Consider the following 8,721-nt stretch of genomic DNA (forward strand, 5'->3'; position numbering starts at 1 on the left):
AATTATATGATAAATTGGATGATGCATGATCCCATGATTAAGAGCAAGACTTTGATGCACTTTGTTTGATTGATTTAAGGCCAAAAGAAGAAGAGAAGAAGCCACGTTAGTGGCTACGTTAGTTACACTAACGTGGGCACTAACGTGGAAGGAAGGAAAGCCCCAACGTTAGTGAGAAAAGTTAGTGGCATTAACTTTGAAGAAAGGAAATGAAGCCAACGTTAGTGACACTTAACATTATCACTAACGTTGGACCAAGCTCATAAGTGGCTGGTGGACGAAATTGTGATTACACTTTGATTATGTAAAATTCATTGCTCTTTCTTTCCCTGGCAATGGCACCAAAAACACGATGCCAATACCATGGTTCACAAGTTCGCACAACTAACCAGCAAGTGCACTGGGTTGTCCAAGTAATACCTTACGTGAGTAAGAGTCAAATCCCACGGAGATTGTTGGTATGAAGCAAGCTATGGTCACCTTGTAAATCTCAGTCAAGCAGATATAAAATAGTAATGGGGTTTTCGAAATTTATTAATAAAATAAGGATAGAAATACTTATGTAACTCATTAGTGAGAATTTCAGATAAGCGTATGGAGATGCATTCGTTCCTCTGAACCTCTGCTTTCCTGCTGTCTTCATCCAATCAATCTTACTCCTTTCTATGGCTGGCTTTATGTAAGGATGTCACCGGTGCCAATGGCTACTTTCGATCTCTCTCGGGAAAATGGTCCAAATGCTCTGTCACAGCACGGCTAATCGTCTGGAGGTATCACCCTTGTCGTTGGTTGCATCCTATTCCTCTCTGTGAAAATGGTCCGATGCGCTGTCACTGCATGGCTAATCATCTTGGAGGTTCTCGATCATACTGGAATAGAATTTACTATCCTTTTGCGTCTGTCACTACGCCCAGCACTCGCGAGTTTGGAGTTCATCACAGTCATTCAATCCCAGAGTCCTACTCGGAATACCACGGACAAGGTTTAGACTTTCCGGACCCTCATGAATGCCGCCATCAATCTAGCTTATACCACGAAGATTCTGATTAAGAGATCTAAGAGATACTCATTCAATCTAATGTAGAACGGAAGTGATTGTCAGGCACGCGTTCATAGGGAATGATGATGATTGTCACGTTCATCACATTCAGGTTGAAGTGCGAATGAATATCTTAGAAGTATAACAAGTGAATTGAATTGAAAACAGTAGTACTTTGCATTAATCTTTGAGGAACAGCAGAGCTCCACACCTTAATCTATGGAGTGTAGAAACTCTACCGTTAAAAATACATAAGTGAAAGGTCCAGGCATGGCCGAATGGCCAGCCCCTCTGATCTAAGAACCAAGCATCTAAAGATGATTCCAAAGATCCAAAGATGTTCCAAAGATGTCTAATACAATAGTAAAAGGTCCTATTTATAATAAACTAGCTACTAGGGTTTACAGAAGTAAGTAATTGATGTATAAATCCACTTCTGGGGCCCACTTGGTGTGTGTTTGGGCTGAGCTTGAGTGTTGCACGTGTAGAGGTCCTTCTTGGAGTTGAACGCCACCTTTTGTACCATTTTGGGCGTTGAACTCCACTTTGCAACTTGTTTCTGGCGCTGGACGCCAGAATTGGGCAGAGAGCTGGCATTGAACGCCAGTTTATGTCATCTAAACTTGGGCAAAGTATGGACTATTATACATTTCTGGAAAGCCCTGGATGTCTACTTTCCAACGCAATTGGAAGCGCGCCATTTGGAGTTCTGTAGCTCCAGAAAATCCACTTTGATTGCAGGGAGGTCAGAATCCAACAGCATCAGCAGTCCTTCTTCAACCTCTGAATCTGATTTTTGCTCAAGTCCCTCAATTTCAGCCAAAAAATACCTGAAATCACAGAAAAACACACAAACTCATAGTAAAGTCCAGAAATGTGAATTTAACATAAAAACTAATGAAAACATCCCTAAAAGTAACTAGATCCTACTAAAAACATACTAAAAACAATGCCAAAAAGCGTATAAATTATCCGCTCATCACAACACCAAACTTAAATTGTTGCTTGTCCCCAAGCAACTGAAAATCAAATAGGATAAAAAGAAGAGAATATACTATAAATTCCAAACTATCAATGAAACATAGCTTCAATCAGATGAGCGGGACTTGTAGCTTTTTGCCTCTTGAATAGTTTTGGCATCTCACTTTATCCATTGAAGTTCAGAATGATTGGCATCTATAGGAACTCAGAGTTCAGATAGTGTTATTGATTTTCCTAGTTCAGTATGATGATTCTTGAACACAACTATTTTATGAGTCTTGGCCGTGGCCCTAAGCACTTTGTTTTCCAGTATTACCACCGGATACATAAATGCCACAGACACATAATTGGGTGAACCTTTTCAGATTGTGACTCAGCTTTGCTAAAGTCCCCAATTAGAGGTGTCCAGGGTTCTTAAGCACACTCTTTTTTTTGCTTTGGACCTTGACTTTAACCGCTCAGTCTCAAGTTTTCACTTGACACCTACACGCCACAAGCACATGGTTAGGGACAGCTTGGTTTAGCCGCTTAGACCAGGATTTTATTCCTTTAGGCCCTCCTATCCACTGATGCTCAAAGCCTTGGGATCCTTTTTTTATTTGCCCTTGCCTTTTGGTTTTAAGGGTTATTGGCTTTTTGCTTTTGCCTCTTGGTTTTAAGAGCTTTTGGCTTTTTCTGCTTGCTTTTTCTTTCTATTTTTTTTCGCCTAATTTTTTTTTCTGCAAGCTTTGTTCTTTGCTGCTTTTTCTTGCTTCAAGAATCATTTTTATGATTTTTCAGATTATCAAATAACATGTTTCCTAGTCATCATTCTTTCAAGAGCCAACATATTTAACATTCTTAAACAGCAATTTCAAAAGACATATGCACTGTTCAAGCATACATTCAGAAAACAAGAAGCATTGTCACCATATCAATGTAATTAAGCTAAGTTCAAGGATAAATTCGAAACTCATGTACTTCTTGTTCTTTTGAATTAAAACATTTTTCATTTAAGAGAGGTGATGGATTCATAGGACATTCATAACTTTAAGACATAGTTACTAACTACTAATGATCATGTAATGAAGACACAAACATAGATAAGCACATAACATAGAAAATGAAAAATAGAAGAAATAAGAACAAGGAATGAATCCACCTTAGTGATGGTGGCGTTTCCTTCTTGAGGAACCAATGATGTCCTTGAGCTCTTCTATGTCTCTTCCTTGTCTTTGTTGCTCCTCCCTCATTGCTTTTTGATCTTCTCTTATTTCATGAAGGATGATGGAGTGCTCTTGATGTTCCACCCTTAGTTGTCCCATATTGGAACTCAATTCTCCTAGGGAGGTGTTGATTTGCTCCCAATAGTTTTGTGGAGGAAAATGCATTTGAGGCATCTCCGGGATCTCATAGTGATGAGCTTCATGCGCCTCTTGAGCTCCATGAATGGGTTCTCTTGCTTGCTCCATCTTTTTCTTAGTGATGGGCTTGTCCTCTTTAATGAGGATATCTCCCTCTATGTCAATCCCAGCCGAATTGCATAGGTGGCAAATAAGGTGAGGAAAGGCTAACCTTGCCATAGTGGAGGTCTTGTCAGCCACCTTGTAGAGTTCTTGAGGTATAATCTCATGAACTTCCACCTCTTCTCCAATTATGATGCTATGGATCATGATGGCCCAATCCACAGTAACTTCAGATCGGTTGCTAGTGGGGATGATGGAGCATTGGATGAATTCCAACCATCCTCTAGCCACAGGCTTGAGGTCCAATCTTCTTAGTTGAACCAGCTTGCCTTTGGAGTCAATCTTCCATTGAGCTCCTTCCACACATATGTCCATGAGGACTTGGTCCAACCTTTGATTAAAGTTGACCCTTCTAGTGTAGGGGCGTTCATCTTCTTGCATCATAGGCAAGTTAAATGCCAACCTCACATTTTCCGGACTAAAATCCAAGTATTTCCCCCGAACCATTGTAACATAGTTCTTTGGATCCGGATTCTTACTTTGATCATGGTTCTTGGTGATCCATGCATTGGCATAGAACTCTTGAACCATTAGGATGCCGACTTGTTGGATGGGATTTGTTAGAACTTCCCAACCTCTTCTTTGAATTTCATGTCGGATCTCCGGATACTCATTTCTTTTGAGTTTGAAAGGGACCTCAGGGATCACCTTCTTCTTGGCCACAACATCATAGAAGTGGTCTTGATGGGCTTTGGAGATGAATCTTTCCATCTCCCATGACTCGGAGGTGGAAGCTTTTGTCTTCCCTTTTCCTTTTCTAGAGGATTCTCCGGTCTTAGGTGCCATCAATGGTAATGGAAAAACAAAAAGCTTATGCTTTTACCACACCAAACTTAGAATTTTGCTCGCCCTCGAGCAAGAGAAGAAAGAATAGAGGAAGAAGAAGAAGAAATGGAGGATAGGGAGAAGGGGTTGTGTTTCGGCCAAGAAGAGAAGAGAGGGTTATGTTGTGTGAAAATGAGGAAGAATGGAGGGCTATATATAGGGAAGGGAGGGGGTGAAGGTTCGGCCATTTAGGGTGGGTTTGGGTGGGAAATTGATTTTGAATTTTGAAGGTAGGTGGAGTTTATGAGGTAGGTTTATGGGGAAGGGTGGATGGATGTGAGTGGTGAGGAGGTGATGGGGAAGAGAGATTGAGGTAGGTGGGGATCCTGTGGGGTCCACAGATCCTGAGGTGATCCTATGGGGTCCACAGATCCTGAGGTGTTCAAGGATTTACAACCTTGCACCAAATTAGGCATGTAAAATGCCCTTGCACACAACTCTGGGCGTTCAGCGCCAGGTTGGTGCCCATTTTGGGCGTTCAACGCCCATTTGTTGCCCATTTCTGGCGTTGAACGCCAAAAGCATGCTTGTTCTGGACGTTCAGCGCCAGCTCCTCTCCAGGGTGCAATTCTGGCGTTCAGCACCCAGATGATGCCCATTTTGGGCGTTCAGCGCCCAGATACTGCCCTTTTTGGGCGTTCAGCGCCAGAACCATGCTCTGTTCTGGCGTTGAACGCCAGGTAGATGCTTCCTCCAGGGTGTGATTTTTCTTCTGCTGTTTTTTATTCCGTTTTCAATTTTTATATTTATTTTTTGACTCCTCATGATCATGAACCTATAAAGACATATAACTAAGAAAAAATATAGTTAGATAAATAAAAATTGGGTTGCCTCCCAACAAGCGCTTCTTTAATGTCAATAGCTTGACAGTGGGCTCTCATGGAGCCTTACAGATGTTCAGAGCATTGTTGAGACTCTCCAACACCAAACTTAGAGTTTGGTTGTGGCCTCCCAACACCAAACTTAGAGTTTGACTGTGGGGCTTTGTTTGACTCTACTTTGAGAGAAGCTTTTTCTGCTTCCTCTCCATGGATGCAGAGAGAGATCCTTGAGTTGTAAACACAAGGTTGTCCTTATTCATTTGAAGGATCAATTCTCCTCTATCCACGTCAATCACAGCTCTTGCTGTGGCTAGGAAAGGTCTTCCTAGGATGATGGATTCATCCTCTTCCTTTCCAGTATCCAGGACTATGAAATCAGCAGGGATGTAAAGGCCTTCAACCTTTACTAACACATCCTCTACTTGTCCATAAGTCTATTTTCTTGAATTATCTGCCATCTCTAATGATATTTTAGCAGCTTGCACCCCATAGATTCCCAGTTTCTCTATTACAGAGAGGGGCATGAGGTTTATTCCTGAACCAAGGTCACACAGAGCCTTAAAGATCATAGTGCCTATGGTACAAGGTATTATGAACTTTCCAGGATCCTGTCTCTTCTGAGGCAATGTCAGTTGATCCAGATCACTTAGTTCATTAGTGAACAGGGGAGGTTCATCTTCCCAAGTTTCAATACCAAATAATTTGGCATTCAGCTTCATGATTGCACCAAGAAACTTGGCAGTTTGCTCTTCAGTAACATCCTTATTCTCTTCAGAAGAGGAATACTCATCAGAGCTCATGAATGGCATAAGGAGGTTCAATGGAATCTCTATGGTCTCTAGATGAGTCTCAGATTCCTTTGGTTCCTCAGAGGGAAACTCCTTATTGATCACTGGGCGTCCCAGGAGGTCTTCCTCCTTGGGATTCATGTCCTCTCCTTCCCTTACAGGTTTGGCCATGGTGCTTATGTCAATGGCCTTGCACTCTCCTTTTGGATTCTCTTCTGTATTGCTTGGGAGAGTACTAGGAGGGATTTCAGTGATCCTTTTACTCAGCTGGCCCACTTGTGCTTCCAAATTCCTAATGGAAGACCTTGTTTCATTCATGAAACTTACAGTGGCCTTGGATAGATCAGAAACTAAGTTTGCTAAATTAGAAGTAATTTGTTCAGAGTTCTCTGTCTGTTGCTGAGTGGATGATGGAAAAGGTTTATTATTGTTAAACCTGTTTCTTCTACCATTATTAAAGCCTTGTTGAGGCCTTTGATCCTTCCATGAGAGATTTGGATGATTTCTCCATGATGGATTATAGGTGTTTCCATAAGGTTCACCTAAGTAATTCACCTCTGCTATTGCAGGGTTTTCAGGATCATAAGCTTCTTCTTCATAAGAAGCCTCTTGAGTACTGTTGGATGCAGCTTGCACTCCATTCAGACTCTGAGAAATCATATTGACTTGCTGAGTCAATATTTTGTTCTAAGCCAATATGGCATTTAGAGTATCAACTTCAAGAACTCCCTTCTTTATAGGCGTCCCATTATTCACAGGATTCCTTTCAGAAGTGTACATGAACTGGTTATTTGCAACCATGTCAATGAGTTCTTGAGCTTCTGCAGGCGTTTTCTTTAGGTGAATGGATCCACCTACAGAAGTATCCAATGACATCTTTGATAACTCAGACAGACCATCATAGAATATATCCAGGATGGTCCATTCTGAAAGCATATCAGAAGGACACTTTTTGGTCAACTGTTTGTATCTTTCCCAAGCTTCATAGAGGGATTCACCTTCTTTCTGTCTAAAGGTCTGAACGTCCACTCTAAGTTTACTAAGCTTTTGAGGAGGAAAGAACTTGGCTAAGAAAGCCGTGACCAGCTTATCCCAAGAGTTCAGGCTATCTCTGGGTTGAGAGTCCAACCACACTCTAGCTCTGTCTCTTACAGCAAAAGGGAAAAGCATGAGCCTGTAGACTTCAGGATCTACTCCATTAGTCTTAACAGTATCACAGATCTGCAAGAATTCAGTTAAGAACTGAAAAGGATCTTCAGATGGAAGTCCATGAAACTTGCAGTTCTGCTGCATCAGAGAAACTAGCTGAGGTTTCAGCTCAAAGTTGTTTGCTCCAATGGCAGGAATGGAGTGCTCCTTCCATGTAAATTGGAATTAGGTGCAGTAAAGTCACCAAGCATTCTCCTTGCATTATTGTTGTTGGGTTCGGCTGCCATCTCCTTTACTTGTTCAAAATTTTCAATAAGGTTGTCTCTGGATTGTTGTAATTTAGCTTCTCTTAGTTTCCTCTTCAGAGTCCTTTCAGGTTCTGGATCAGCTTCAACAAGAATGCTTTTTTCTTTGTCCCTGCTCATAAGAAAGAGAAGAGAAAAAGAAAAGAAGAGGAATCCTCTATGTCACAGTAAAGAGGTTCCTTATTGTTAGTAGAAGAAGAAAAGGAATAGGGGTGAAGAAAATTGAAGAATCCAAACACAAGGGTAAGGATAGGAGCAGTGATGTGAGATGAGGAGAAGTGTTAGTAGATGAATAAATACTTAGAAGGAGATGAGGGAGAAGAATTTTCGAAAATTATTTTTGAAAAAGGGTTAGTGATTTTCGAAAATAGTTTTTGAAAAAAAAGTTAGTAATTTTCGAAAATTAAAATCAAAAATTAAAATAATTGATTAATTAAAAAGAATTTTTGAAAAAGAGGGAGATATTTTCGAAAATTAGAGAGAGAGAGTTAGTTAGGTGGTTTTGAAAAAGATAAGAAGTTAGGAAGTTAGAAAAGATATTTTAAAATCAAATTTTTGAAAAAGATAAGATAAGAAGATATTTTTGAAAAGATATGATAGAAATTAGTTTTTGAAAAAGATTTGAATTTTAAAATCACAATTATTGACTTGATTCGCAAGAAATCACAGGATATGATTCTAGAACTCAAAGTTTGAATCTTTCTTAACAAATAAGTAACAAACTTGAAATTTTTGAATCAAAACATTAATTGTTGTTGTTATTTTCGAAAATTATGATATAAAGATAAGAAAAAGATTTTTGAAAAATATTTTTAAAATTTTCGAAAATAGCTAAGAAAAATGAAAAAGACTTGATTTTTGAAAAAAGATTTTGAAAAAAATAAGATTTTCAAATTGAAAATTTGATTTGACTCATGAGAAACAACTAGATTTTAAAAATTTTTGAAAAAGTCAACTCAAATTTTCGAATTTGATGAGAGAAAAAGGGGAAGATATTTTTTTTTTATTTTTTTTGAATTTTTAATGATGAGAGAGAAAAACATGAAAATTATGCAATGCATGAAAGTTATGGATCAAAACAATGAATGCATGCAAGAATGCTATGAATGTCAAGATGAACACCAAGAACACTATGAAGATCATGATGAACATCAAGAACACATTTTTGAAAAATTTTTAATGCAAAGAAAACATGCAAGACACCAAACTTAGAAATCTTTAATGCTTAGACACTAAGATTTCAAGAATGCAGATGAAAAACAAGAAAAGACACAAAACATGCAAATGCAAAGATCAAACAAGAAGACT

At 39.3% G+C, this 8,721-nt stretch overlaps 1 non-coding gene across 1 annotated transcript; it reads left to right on the forward strand.

The window, feature by feature from the left end:
* The first annotated feature begins 6,889 nt into the window (after positions 1 to 6,889).
* Positions 6,890 to 6,997, forward strand: LOC148547712 (small nucleolar RNA R71). Its single transcript, XR_015897201.1, has one exon. It is a non-coding gene; the product is annotated as a small nucleolar RNA R71 (small nucleolar RNA).
* Positions 6,998 to 8,721: the final 1,724 nt, after the last annotated feature.

The sequence above is a fragment of the Arachis ipaensis genome, chromosome B8 (assembly GCF_059453495.1).
Source record: "Arachis ipaensis isolate K30076 ecotype BB chromosome B8, ASM5945349v1, whole genome shotgun sequence".
NCBI classification, from domain to species: Eukaryota; Viridiplantae; Streptophyta; class Magnoliopsida; order Fabales; family Fabaceae; genus Arachis; species Arachis ipaensis.